The sequence below is a fragment of the Chrysoperla carnea genome, chromosome 5 (genome assembly GCF_905475395.1).
Source record: "Chrysoperla carnea chromosome 5, inChrCarn1.1, whole genome shotgun sequence".
Taxonomy (NCBI): Eukaryota; Metazoa; Arthropoda; class Insecta; order Neuroptera; family Chrysopidae; genus Chrysoperla; species Chrysoperla carnea.
Window position 1 is genome coordinate 37,419,566 of NC_058341.1, and position 15,789 is coordinate 37,435,354.

The following is a 15,789-nucleotide window of genomic DNA, read 5'->3' on the forward strand; positions in this document are numbered from 1 at the left end:
TGATGTGGTAGTTAGAATATTTATCAGGGATTTGAATGTTAATTTAAATTTTATTTACTTTAATATTATTAATTAATAAAACATATAATTAATTAAATTATACATTTTAAAAATTGTTTTATCTAAAAAAGATTTATTGTTCGTATATTTGTTAAATATCTATTATATATACATGTTGTAATTTATTTAGAAAAAGTATTTTAAGTCAAAAATTTACTTACGTGTATAAATCAAAACTCATGCTGGAAATTCTTTCAATTTAAACTCTAATTTGTAAGTGTCTAGCAAATAAATATTGATATTCAAAACAAATTGCACAAATGGCAAAACATGGCACAAATTTAAAATTTAAAAAGAAAAAGATAATTCGTAATTTATGGGCCAAAAGTTCATTAATAAATGATTGGCATTATAATTGAAAACAATTTTTTTTTTACCTTCATACTACTTTTTTAGGCGGCATTTTAGAACAAAAGTTTTCTTAATCTTCGCTTACCAACTTATTACCATTACCAGAAAAGAAAATCACATATCTTACCTACTATGCCTGATCAATAATTCCCAAATTTTTAATTTTTTCACATTTAATGTATAAATAAGTGAGTGCCAAGTCATTTTATTGAAGGAATTTCCATTATGTTTTTTTGGGAAATATACAAGTTGTTTTGCCCATGAAGTATTCATAGAAAATTCTATAAACATAAAAAATTGTTTAATATTTTGAAACCTTTTTAACAATTTTTGTTTCGAAATACGATTAAAATCTGTTTGTAATATTTTGACCTAAACTTACCAGTGTTGTGTTCATTTGACGATAAGTCGAGAAATCTTTAAAATATTGTTGTAAGCTCTACATGGAAGCGCTTTATCTCGGTATGATTTTTGACGACATATCGATATTATCTAGTCTTTTTTCACAAGAGTTAACCTATTGGCATCACATAAATTATGGATGTATTGGTACTTTTGTAAAGCAAATTAATTTTATCCCAAGTGAATTAATTACAAAGAAATTTAAAATAACCGCAAGAAATGTCCTAGTAACAAAATTTTTATACAAATTTTTTGTTAATTTTTTCATTTGAATTTAAAATAATTGACAAAACATCTTGTATATTTACTAATATATAGGATTCGGGGAAAAAAATACAAAGTCTGAATATGAAACTTTTTTATATCCTTTAAAAACAAAATTATACTTACAATAATGCTTTCAATGTGATTAAATATTAGTCGATAATAAAACATGAAATTTCTCAATTTTCAACTTTTTATACTCAAATAAAAAACAAATGTGAATATAAAATTATTTCATAATATCCATTTTTTAACATCTCCTGAAAACATTTATATGCATTTTGTAAAATGAATTATTTTAAGAGATAGTAAAATTCATTAGCCATTTTAATTTCGTAAATTACTTATATTCAATAAAAAACTGGTTTAAAGTCAATGGTTCAGTGTGATAAAAAATATTATTAGTGTGGTAAGAATTTTGAAAAAAAAGAAGATTTTGTAATATAAACCAGATAAAATAGACAAGAGATGATGGTAGAAGATCCACTTTCCCAATTCTGTTTCAAAGAGGGCTGAAAAGTGTATCAGTTTTTACTAGATTACGTATTGAAAAATTTATTAGTCATTTCACGAAACAGCTACGATTCAGTGTCAAAAAATTTTCTTTGTTTTAGAACCAATTTAGAAAGTTCTGCTAATCGAACAAATATCGAGAGATTCGGAAAAAACATTAAGGAATAAAAGCAAATGGAATATGTAGAGCCTGAAAAATGGGAAATGCATTTTTGATTTATGGAGTTCATTCCCAAATTTCTCCTTTTTTTAGTCGACTCTGAAATACTTTTTAGATGCCTCCAAGGGAAAACCGATTAGATGGGTCATCTGTCACTCTCTTTCAGTCTACAAATATAATTAATTTTATTTGTTTCAATTTGGTGATTAAAGTAAAAGACACAAACCTGTTGAATTGTATTCAAGAAAAGTATTAAACATTTCTTAAAAATAGTAAAAATAGAACTTATGAGCGGTAAGACGAGATTTCAATGAGTGATCGCCACCTATAAGATATTCGAAGTGAGCCTATTATTTCAGAGAAAATGAAACAACTCGATTCTTGGTAGGGCTGCCGAAAAGATTGGGGCGAATACAGCAGTCAATTGAGGCAGATTTTTAGACTTTCATAGATATATAAAATGTTAATTATCCTGATAAGATTGAAATATCAGAATCAATACTACATCAATCAAGTGGACCTCCAAAAGGACCTATGTGATCAGTGGAAAACATAAACTTGAACATTTCAATCCCATTTTTTTGCAATGCTCTGGGCCATTGGTACATCTCGACTAGAAAATCTCCGTTAATAGAATATTTATCTTGTCCCACCAAGAATCGAGCTATTACAATAACAATTACTCCGAACTTTCGATTTTTTTCAGGGCTTCTTTTCGTTAAACTTTTATACAGTATTTTAAGTTAGCACAATTATTACTTTCATTTTCAATTACCGATGAAATATTATTCATTAAATCAGTATTATAATCTTACCTTCATGAATCATATTCAATTAAATAAATGTATGAATTAAAATATCTCAATACAGTAAATCATTAATAAATTAAACCATTAATTTATTCAAACAATACCTGTTAACAAACGATCTCATTGATAGATAATTTCACCTATAGATATTTTTGTATGGTTGTATTTATTATGATTAGTCCTACAATGTTTTCCTGAAAAGCCCAAAGCTTAAAAATTAAGAATACTTTTTTATTTTAATAGAATCTTAATTGAAAAACAAATACTCTGGTAATTGCAGCAAATTATAATTATCTGATTACTAGTGATTATAAAATGGTTGAAAAATTAAATATCCATATCTTATATTCAATTGCAACTCTATTAAAAAAAAAACAGAAGCTATTCTTGATCATGATTAAGCTGGAGGGCACAAGAAAGAATTTATAGAGCTAAGTGTAACTATGCCATACCTACATCAATTTTATTAAAAGTATATGTAATCAGGAATATACCTACTTTAAATGATTTCCATAAAATAATAAAAATTCAACGAACTCAAAAATCATTAAACTGAAGCAAAATTATTGGTCGGTGCATTATTTTTTGAATAATTTTTTAATAATTTTAGGTACCTTGAGGCTTGATCAAAAGTTTGAAAAATATGAATTTCGTAGCATTTTGCGAAAACATTTGCCTATATGTATTAGGCCAAGAATTTCATAAGGATAGCTAGCCCAAACATGACACCTCCGGTGTTTATTTAGTTGTTGATTTTAATATTGATTAATAATAAAAATGTTTTAGTAAATTTAATGGTCTACTTTATTAAAGTTGTACTGTAATAAACTAAATAAAAAATAAAGAAATTAAAATATAATACTCACACCTTTTATTAAAATTAAAATAGTGTAATTTATTAATTATTCAATGTGATGAGACAATATATGTTTCAGAATTTTAAATTATATAGATATTATAAAAATACTTTTAAGCTTTGTATTTCATATACCTTACCTATAAGGAACTTTTAAGTATTATATTATATTATAGTTTATATTTGTATAGGATTGTATTGTGTATAAACAAAATATATATTGTATATATTATATAATTATATATTATACTTTATGTTAACAAAAATTTATTACGTAGTTATTTTCCTTATTACCCAATATTAAATCAAGCCTAGGTTGAGATTGTTGTGAAAAGGGTCAAGCTTGGTAAACAAGACTGTTCCCGTTGAGTAAATCATAAAATTGGTTCAATTAGCTAGGAACCAATTATAGCCTGTCAGCTCGTTATAAAAACATAATCAATTTTTTACAGTCTGCCAATGATAGAGGACACATATATACAGACATAAGCAACAGAAAAATGTGAAAAATAACATTCATAACGAATTAATGCATAGTTAAAAATTATTATATGAGTTAATTGTTGAAATACGGTTTACAAGATGGGTCCTACGGACCCATGACCTAATAGACCTATGATGCTTATTTACGAACTCGACCTCACTTTTTACGTCCTGAGTGCGCTGTAAAAATTTCAGCTCGATTTTTCGTTTTTTAGTTATCGTGTCCACAGACGGGCGGACAACCGGAAATGGACTAATTAGGTGATTCTATGAACACCTATAGCAAAATTTTGTGCGTGGCATCAATATTTTTAAGCGTTAAGCCTTGCATATTACATATATGCATGGTATAAAAATATTGTTTTGTAAGTTTGTACAGGAGAAAATCGTCTGCCAATCAATTTTTAGTGCCTTAAACAGTCTTGCCTTTTATTTAAATAAATGGTAGACTGCTAAAAGTTTTTCTCTGTGTTTTACAAATATATGTTAATTTTTAACTATATATTAATTCGTTATTTTATACATTTTTCAATTGCTTGTGGCTATATATAAGTCCTCTGTCATTGACATACTGTAAAAAATTAATTATATTTTTCTAGTAAGAGAACTGGAACTAAGCCTTGGAACCAATAAAAACAATTTAGATTCGTATTTTTCATGGCATTATCATCATGTTTTTATCTGGATCGATCCCTTTGATAATCTGATATTGGTTAAGTAAAGCATGATGTAATGCTTAATTATTACGTGTACTAAGAAAGTCTAAGTTTTTAGATTTGTACATATGGTTGCATAATTAATAAATAAGCTTGCACTTTTAAATTTTGCACTAATATATCAGTTTGAAAAGACTTGATTTATTAGCTATGGCCAAGGCTTGATTAAGGGTTGGAAATCCAAGTCTTGGTGTATAAGCTTTAGATAAAGCTTGAGCCAAAAGAGGCGTTGCCCGAGCAAGAATATTTTCCAGTAGGTACTTACTACAAAAAATTATACATAAAATTTCAATTTTATTAAAAGTAACATAGATATTAAATCAGAATTAAATTTAATTCATTATTATAAAATAAATACTAAAAAAAAAAAAAAAATATAAATAAATAAATACATATTTTTTTCCGAATATCTGGAATTATCCAAACACAAATTAGTACATATACACACACTCATAAGTGAAGTAAATGTATACAATTTTTATATATTCGTTGTGTGCGTAGTCATGGTAGGGATAATAAAATCGATGCCAGCGCTTTAAGTGAAAAATTTTGGAGATAAAGTGGGCTGTTATGACTAATTTGCAATTATTTACATGTTAATGATATAGAAACTGTCAAATTAAAATGATTGAAAAACACTAATTAATTAAACTTAATGCATTAAAAATTGTGAAAATAAGAAATCAAATTGTACAAATATTATTTTTCAAATGTAAACTATCATAATAATTCATTTAAATTTGTGAAACAAGAATATTAAATTTTAAATGTAAGTTTTCAATGCAATCCACACAATTATATATGCATCCATTAATTCTATAATTAAAGTAGTGTATCGTTGTCATGGAAACGAAATTCACGCTCGGAGCGAATACACATAAGCAATAAATAATAATTTTTTTTTTTTAAATTCACGTCGAAAAAAATCTAACAAATTTTTCATCACTTCGTTTATTGTTTTAAATGTACCGATATAACTGTCTCTCTTCAATATACGTTATTACGTGATGTGTTACTTTCTTGCACAACTGAATAAACTTTAAAGCATTATATATATTTTTTTATTGAGACTACGGTATGCTTCTGTATAGTAATTTTATTTTAGTCGAGTGGTTTAGCGTTTAAATTTTCTGCCTCAAACGATTAAAACACAAAAAAAGTGAAAGTTGCAGCTTTTACTAGAGAATTAAAGAGATTATTCGTGAAAAACAAATAAAATTATCGAATGATTGTTCTTATTCGAAAAAATTGTTTGTCGTACAATTTATTCTCTGAAACAACTATGGAATAATCAAAAAAACCAAAATATTTTTCATGAATTTATCCGAATCAAATAATGAATCCAAGACGTCATTCGAAACCAAGACGTCATAATCATTCGTCTTTCGAAAAGTAAATGAATGATTTATTCATGGATCAATTTGAGTTATTATAAGGATAAGAAACTATTCAAATAGTGTCCATCTCTGGCTTTTACCGGTGATTCATAAAATTTGTTTCGATGAAATATCGATTTTGTTTCCTTTTTGTGTCTATGTTTAAAAGTCGACACAAATAAACACTGTCCAGACGAACATTAGTTATTTCTAGTTCCATCTTACAATTTCTGGTTTTATTTGAACATAAAGGAATGAAAATGTTTAACCGATAATATCTATAACACTATCTAAAAACTGATTTCGTTACTTTAAGGATAGTTGGCAAAAAAATCAATGTTACACGCGTAATTTATGATTTATTATCACGATATATCGTTGTCAAATTATTAAAATGGTCCACTATATTACGATAGTTCCAGGTGCAGACTGTGCTGACTTGAAACCATAATGCACTAATTTCACTTGTTAAAAAGATAAAGACAATATTTGTCAGCGTACACGTCGAAACGGCGTAACCTTTCATAATAATTAAACAGTTAGGAAAGCTTTTTTAAATTAAAAAATTGTGCCATGTTACTTTTTTACGAAATACGTTTTTTCAGAGACAAGCCGTTCGCCTATATGTGTACAGTAGTTTCAATCTGTGTTAGTTATAATACGGACGCATCATGGATGTTCATATTCGATCAAGTAGCTGTTGGTAATGTCTAGTTGACAGATAAATGGCGGCTATATCCGCACTTAGTTTTGATATAGACACAAAAATCATTTCAATTTTCAATGTTCACATTTTTGTTTCTTATCAGGGTGTAGAAAAGTATCCATCAATTTTTCGTTCATCAATATTTTATAGGAAAATACTAGAAAAAAACCAGTTTGCAAATAAATCTATTAAATAGATTACTCCCCCTACCTCAGATATAATACGAGATTTGTTCGTGCTTAGAACTGACCTCAACTTAAGCACAGTTTGTCGAAAGTTTGTCTACGAAAATCGTAACCTTATATAACCAAAATGACATATATATGAAAAAGAAAATTGGATTGAAATCTATTTTGGGAAATAATAATTAGAATAAATATAACTAGGTGTTTGCAGATAAATCTATTTAATAGACTACTCCCCCCCCCCTCCTGCCTCAGATATAATACGCGATTTGTTCGTGCTTAGAACTGACCTCAACTTAAGCACAGTTTGTCGAAAGTGTGTCTGCGAAAATCGTAACCTTATATAACCAAAATGACATCTATATGAAAAAGAAAATTGGATTGAAATCTATTTTGGGATATAATAATTAGAAAAAATATAACTAGGTTGTCTAATCACAATTTTCTTAATTTTACTATTGTAGGAAAATGGAACAAACTGATCATAAAATTTTACGATTTGTTAATATCTATGGTGAAGACCACGAAAATTCAAATGAAAATTTTATATTTTGGGATTTTATAATTTTTGAAGTAGTTCAAAATAAACTGATAATTTTACATCTAGTAAGAACTTCAAAATTTTACTTCCCTAAAGCAAAAAAGTATTCTATTGATAATCTTTGTTTGTGATTATATTTATTAACTTCTTAATATAGGATCTCTCATCTCAACATAGGTTATTGTAACGGAATCGATTTTCAAAATAGAATTTTCAGCATATCTTTACGTTTCATGGTCTGACTGACATCGCACGAACAAAAACGGAATCGACTTCGTTGAGGCGTCGATCGAAGCGTATTACGGGAATATGATCCAAAAAGAATTTCGTAACATCCGATCGAGTCTGTCTAGTTTTATTTTTATATTTTTTTTTATAACTTTTTATTATACTGGGAAGTTATTCACGTGCACCTCAAAGGTTGCAATAGACCCACCCCACGGCTTGTACAGGTATATGAAGTTTTTAAATTCTTAGCACTAATAATTGAAGAGTCGTCGATATATTTTGTAGGAAGAATCATTTAAAAATTCAAACAGAAAAATTTTTTTAACAAATTTATTGAATACGTAAGGTTTATTTTGCGATACAAAAAATTTAGCAACCCTGAACAATAGCACTGCTACATTCGTAAAAACAAAGATATATGTAAAAAAAAAATTTTCATTAAAAATACAATTTGATTTATACCTGTAATTATAATTATTGTTGTATAATAAATTCTTAATTATTAAATTTAGAATTATCTGTGAATAATATACATTTGACATGAACACGTCGCTAGCATTTTAATAATGATGTTATTCGCTCTCAAGTTAGTGTATTTGAATTTTAAAACCTACTCAAATCGAGATACTTACACCTACAAAATATCAGTTATGTAGGAGACGAAGAATTATTTGGTTGAAATTCAAATATTTGTAATAATTACTGGTTAATTTATGTGTTAATTAATTTTAATTTATTATTTCCGTTTTGAATAATAATTGCAATACCATAAAGTGATCCTCGCTGTATTTATAAATTAAAATGCTTTTTTTAAATATTTATTAATTATGTATATTACAAATAAATACCAATAATTTCATTAAAAATACCAAAATTTTCAATTTTGGACTAATTTTAGAAAAAACTGCCTGAATTTTAGAAATAGTTAAATGTACATACTAGCCTATACATATTTCATGAGCCGCTTTCTCAGACTTACACCTAAAACATGTCAGTTAAACGACTATACCAACTGTTTTTGTACCATCTAGGCATATACATGTCTGTAGTATGACTGAATACATCCGTTTAGTAATGCATCTAAGCGAGAGGTATTATATACATGTATTTAACATTAGTTGGGAGACGCTTGGAGAGTGGAAGTTTTTTAGTTAATTAATAATATTTGTATGCAACAAAACTCCCACTCTCTGCATGCATACAACAAAAGTCTTGTGTATCGTATCTGCAGCCTTACAATATATGTATATAATACCTCTCGCTTAGATGCATTACTAAACGGATGTATTCAGTCATACTACAGACATGTATATGCCTAGATGGTACAAAAACAGTTGGTATGTTTTATTATGCAAACGCCCCAATTTCCAAAAAATGTTGTAGGTTACACTGAAATAAAGCCAGTCGCGAAGTTTCGTAAGTGTGGTAATCACGAAATCATACCCCCTCTGTACTGTTGGCTATTAAGCCTAGTGGTAGATCACTTTTATATCTGAATAATTTCTGTTAAAATAACTGAACTAGCTTGTTATATTTTCCAAGAATGTTTTCGTTACGAAACGTCATCTTCTAAGTTAATAAAACAATATTTATTTTTTTGTATACAATGTACATGATTATATATATATTGTTTGTTCTAGGTATATACAGTGTATAATATTATTATATTAATAATAACAATAATAATATTCAAAAGGAAGCAACAGTAGTTGAAGAAGACACCCAACATTAAAATGTGTCGATTGATATTTATCGTTGAAACATGGTATGAAGTGGTAATTGACAAGTTTTGTGTGAAAGACTATGTAAACATTTTCAATATTGACTGTATATATAGATCGGTGGCTCATTGATAAAAAAATCATGAATTTTGTTTGTGAAGTTGCTAATTTTATGTGCACTTTCAACGATTTTTCTCGTGCTTCTGTATTCACGTGCTGCTTCTGTAACGAGCCTATTCAAAATATTGACTGGTGTTGAGGGCGAAATAAGTGCGAAACTCTTATGTTGATGCCACTTTTATCAATTCTAGTCTGCTCTGTTAATTTTCATTCACATTGGTAATTAATCAAAATTGAAAAATTTATTCCGAATTTTAAGGCAACACAGGCTGTTAAAACCCAAGTTGATTGCATAGTTAAGAGTCGTGACCCTTTCTAAAATTAGTTTCATATACAAAGCAAAGTTCGATTAGTTCGTATGTTATTTATGTATTTTCATTTATGTATTAACTAGCTAGATACCCGCCCACTTTGGTGAATTTTCAAGTAATAAAGACCACTGCGTTATAGCCTCCACCTCTCTGGCTCTCACCTATCCCTCTTCCATAACACTCGAAATAGGAGTACTGATTGTTTTACACAGGTACATATTTAAATTTTTCTTTAAATGTTATGTAGTTTTGATTCAGCGTGTGTATCAGAACAGGTGGCCATGAATTGTATCTCGTTCACAATTTTACAGAAATCTTTTATTTTTGGTCCAAAATGATTTAACTAATTTTATTTTTTTTTTATTTTATAAATTATAGTTCATTTGCTAGTCTGAGCTATATTATTGTACAATTTCATTCAAATCCATTCAGTAGTTTTTGTAAAGAGTTTTTTGTAAGTCAGTTATTTTAGGCAGTGTTATTGGAGTCATATTTGTAACAGTGAGCTACCGATCTGCCGGGATAGTCTCAATAATAACAAAACTTTATCTTTAAAGAAACTTCATTTTATTTTCTACATTAAGTTCAAAAAACTTATTAAATGCTCATAAATTAACAAATTAATACATTGATTTTTTTCAACATTTTCAAAATGTGTTCATTTAACGATTTTGTACTAAAAAATTTTTCTGGTTTTTTAAACTAAGATATTCCAATCGTTGGAATTAAAAACATATTTCATATTTGTGAAGAATATTTCAAATTTTGAAGAAAGTCCGAAAGCTTTACTAATAACAGGTAGCGTCAAAAACTTAATTTAAGCGTTGGCTCACATAACTTTTTCAAAAAATTGCATGCCTTTTATCAGTCTTAAAAATCATACCTACGCACGTCTACGGCATTTTAAATCACTCTGACTTAAACTCTGCGAAATTAAAAAGTCTATAGCTCAAAATTCTGATGTTTTCCTGACTCTATTACTTTGAGCCTGGTATGTTATACCTCGTCCCATATTAAAAATCACAGATTATTTACACCGTTTTTATCTTTGCATGATCCCATCAAGCCAGATATTGGTACTTTATTTTCGTTAAAGTTAAAGCCAGGTTTCCAAATTAGTACTTTCAAGCTATGGTTTAATACTTTCAAGTTATGGCTAAGCACTCCCAAGGTATATGGCTTATGCCTTTCAGGTACAAGGAGTACTCATAAATTTTTCGTCTACCTACTTTGCCTTTATAAATAGGTTTCAAGGATATTATCACGCTGATTTCTAAACTCATTAAACTAGTTCTTTGGCTCAACCACTACAATTATGCATTTCCATTCCACAATGACATTTTTCGATTGAATTGAAGAAATTACCTTAATAGAGTAATTGTTAGATAATCAATCATTAAAGAAGCAAAAACTATTGTTTTTCAAACAAATAAACGATTTTTCTGCATTTCTTGTTAAAATGATGGTAATTAGGCAGAATAGGTAAGTTGTCAATCAAAATTTTAAAGAAGATTAATATACAAAGAATGACATTTTTGACAAATATGTGTTTGAAAAACTCATTAATGTTCAATTATACATGTGTTTCATGTGTAGTATAATGTGTTTGTATAAAATTATGCACAGTGAAAATATTTTTAGAAATTTCGAGTTCATTTTAATGAAATCAACTCATGACCTCTATGTTCAGACTAAGTCTTATGACATGCTATGAGCCAGGATTACTTTACAGTTAGTTAATCATTACCTACTTTCTACAGCTTGTAACTCCTGAATATAAAAAGTTAACAACACAATTATTTTCTAAGGTGTCTGTTCATTAATGTATGAAAAAAGATTCTTGCAGAATTTTACCCTTTTTTGGTTTCCTATTTTCTATTATCAGTTCTGAAAAGAACTATAAATAGGTCTGTGACTAAAAGGTTGGCTTGAACGGTAATCTACCCACTGGTGATCACCTTAATACGCTTAAACCAAGTATATGAATTGCCTTTTGTTCAATAAAGCTAAATTTTAAATCTAGCATATTTTGTGTGTTTAGTCTGTTCACAATGACTGTTAAATAAATATAAATAATAAATCTAGCATGTTTTGCCTGTTTAGTCTGTTTACACTGCCACACTTGTCCCAGAGTTTGATCACTCCAAAGTTTGGAAGCTGCTCAATGAGTGCCAGGTATCTATTACCGAAACGCGAAATTTCTTCACGCACTATGGTCACTTCGAGACTTCGGTGAATATCGTCATTAAGCACATACCACGGAGAATCACTAATTGCTCACAACACTTTTGATTGAAATATTTGCAGAATTTAGATATTAGTATTGCTAGCAGTTCCCCATAGCTGAATGCCATAGGTCCACATGGGTTTAAGTGTTGTTTTATACACTAACACTTTAATGCTTAATGATAGCTTAGAATTTTTACCCAAGAGTCAGTATAAATTAGAAAATTTCAAGTTTAGTTGTTTTCTTTTTAACCAGATGTGTTTACGCCAAGTAAGTCTTCTATCAAGGTGTATACCCAGATATTTGACTTCATTTGACTGTGGAAAACTGACACCGCTCATTATAACAGCTGGACACTTTTATTTTCTCAAAGTGAACGTTACTTAAACGGATTTCATCTCGTTAACTTGAATGCGCCACTTATTCAACAAATGTTGTTCTTTATTGATACTTGTCTGCAGTTTTTGAGAAGCTGAATTTGGATCCATATCAATGGATAGAATCGCAGTGTTGCAGAATAAAAAGCATTTCTTAATGAGACTTAAGTGAAATTTTCAGAAATTGTTAATATTTTTCAACTATTTATTATTCTTTCTAATTTCCTTCAAAGAACGAGTGGCTAGAAATTTTACTTGCCCGCTATATCGTATTTCATGAAATTTTATTTATTTGAAAACAGATTTGATCGTTATTATTTCCTCAAGTTAATCTATACAACGTTATCTATTTTTATCAAAATTCAGTATTTGGCATCGTAGCTTCGTTTATCTGGACAGTTAGTCATAAAAATGAAAACATAAAATACTTGCAGCTAGGTTAAGAGCTTTTTTAGTTAGTTTGTTTTTCTAAATACCTGCCACATCAATCGTACATGATAGATATACAAAATAATCATTTCTTTACCATTTTTTCGATTAACCTTCGATAAATATTAATGTTATATAGATAGCAGTGAACATAAATTTTCAAAATCATTCCACTCTGTTGTTCCATTTAATTAAAATAGAAAACTACTTGTTATGTTCAATAAAATAATGAAACAAAATGTATTAAAAATGTAGTCTTTTTATAATAATTTAAAATTTTTTAACAAATTTCAAACAGATTTTAACTTTGTTGTAAATGAAATATAAATATTAATTTCAAAGTTAAACTACCAAAATGATGAAAGATCATACAAAAGTCACAGATTGTTAATAAATGCTTATAAATGCTTGAGTTGACATACGATGCCACTTTATTTGCTAAATGAAATTAGTAAGATGTTCCATATAAAAGCATACTTATACAAATTTTCTAAATGAAAAAATATAAAAAAAAAGACACTCATACGAAAAAGGTTCTGAAGAAATTGTATCAGTGCCCACCTACATATGCTGTCTCAGCATTTGACGATAGATAATGTTTTAAAACCAGCTTTTTTGTACAAAAAGTAGAAAATAATAGCTGGATTTAAAAAGATTGTCACTTAAAAAGTATTGTTTATTTAAATTTTTTATGTAAAACAAATAAACGTGAGAAAATGGTGGAGGCGATGGGAAAAGTTTCAGTGAACGTGGGTAGAATATTGATTCCAAAATTGCTGGACATACATACATATATACAAGTGAAGTTAAATAAAAGCCAAAAAAAAAATATTTTCGAGATATTCAGATGTATCCAATCTTTTGTGCAACATGTACAAACTTTAAGCCTGACGAATATAGGTGTAGGTAAGTGAATATTTTTTTCTACGGAGCCTTAGAAAATATTATTGAAAGGAACATAAATTTTTACTTTTGCGTCGCAAAATATCAATAAAAACTTAACGAACTACTTTTAATAAGTTTATATATATTTTTTCTTAATTTTTTTCTCTATTTTGATATTTTATTTTGAATAATATTTTTAATGATTTACCAAAAAATATTAAATAGATAATAATATATTGTTCGGTTATGTTTGAAGAAATTTTAATGATCCGTTACAGTAATGAAAGATACATTAAAGTGTTATTTGTAATTTGTAAAAAATGTTTGTTGTAAGATAGTAATGCCGATTCATGCTTGAAAATAAATGAAAGTCTTATATCTCTCATTTTTATGTGTTCATGCGAAAACTAGACAATATTATTACAATTTATTCCAAAAATGTAATGTTGAGACAAAAATAATGAATTCATAAATAGTTAATAACTCTTTATAAATAGTTATAACCCAAGTTAATAACTAACTATCATTAAATAGTTAATATTTAGAGCGTTTCATGTATAGGTAATCAGATCAACTTCTTATATTAAAAGCACGATCAATATAGGTTAAAACGGGGCTACTTAAGCAATGTGGTTAGTTGTGCAAAATGGGGTTAGATGTGAGAAATAAATAAAACCTTATTCTACAAGAAACCCTTCCTATATGCGGGCTTATTCATTTCTCAATTTTTTTATTATTTTATGCTTGTTCTCTCTGTACAGGTCAAATCACACACGGGTTATCGAGATATATTCAACGATGTATCGAGGACTGAATTTAATAAAGCAGCTTAGACAATACAAAAAAAACATTCGAATATTCCTACCTGCATACTTTGTTGAAATAATTTTCGGTATCCTCACCCTGTTCAGATTGAGTTTACATTCTTGCTTGTGCTTTAGTTTAACAGTTAATCATAAAGTAATGAATCGAAAATGAACTGTACAAACTTTTTAAATCGTAGTGTAGAAAACTAATGTCCAATATTTTTTAAGGGGTCAAAAATTTTGGTTTAAAACTATCTAAACCAAGTAAAAACAAACAATTAACTGAGTTAACTGTTGAGATACCATGCATAGACAGTGTTGATTACTTTTTCACATTACCCATACATACATGTCACACATACATAACTAATATATCTGATATTCTTATATAATACATACTATGCAATTTACGCCTAATTTGCGGCCTCACGAGTAAACAGTGATGTTAACGAAAAAAAGCATCAAACAAAAGTTGTTTTGTTTTTATATGGAACATTTTTTACATTTAAACTTTTGTTCTATCTCTAACGGTTTACAAGATGGGTGCTACGGATCCAAGACCCAATTGACCTATACTGCTCATTTACGAGATTTACGAACTTGACCCCACTATTTACGTCCTGAGTACGCTGTTAAAATTTCAGCTTGATAACTTTTTTTCGTTTTTTGAGTAATCGTGTTCCCAGACGGGCGGACAGACAACCGAAAATGGACTAACTAGATGATTCTATGAACACCTATACCAAAATTTTTTTTCTTATCCTAAATATTTTTATCGATACAAATTTGGAACTAAACTTAGTATACCTTGCATATTACATATATGCATGGTATAAAAACACTAAAATTCTTTTACAATACAGATTAATGAATATTTTTGGTCAGTTTTCTCAAAAATTTTAAGTTCATGAAGATTTTTATAATAATTTATAAAAGAAATGATGTTTTATAATTTCGTATAATTTTCCCAGCTTCATAGGTGGTATGTATCTATTTGAGTTATGTGGCACATGTCAATAGTTCAAAGCATATTGAGGAAATGATATAAAATTTATGATTTGTCAACGACCTCACATTGTAATAAATTATAAAATAAAGGAAACCAAATCATAAATATTTTAAAATATTTTGAAAAAAATTAACTTATTTAGAATTTGCAATACAAAAAACTTTGTAGACTTTTACTTTAAAGATAGGGGATGCATAAGTATGTATACAGTTATAAAAGCTTATTTGATAATGACGATTTCCAATGACTCTTGA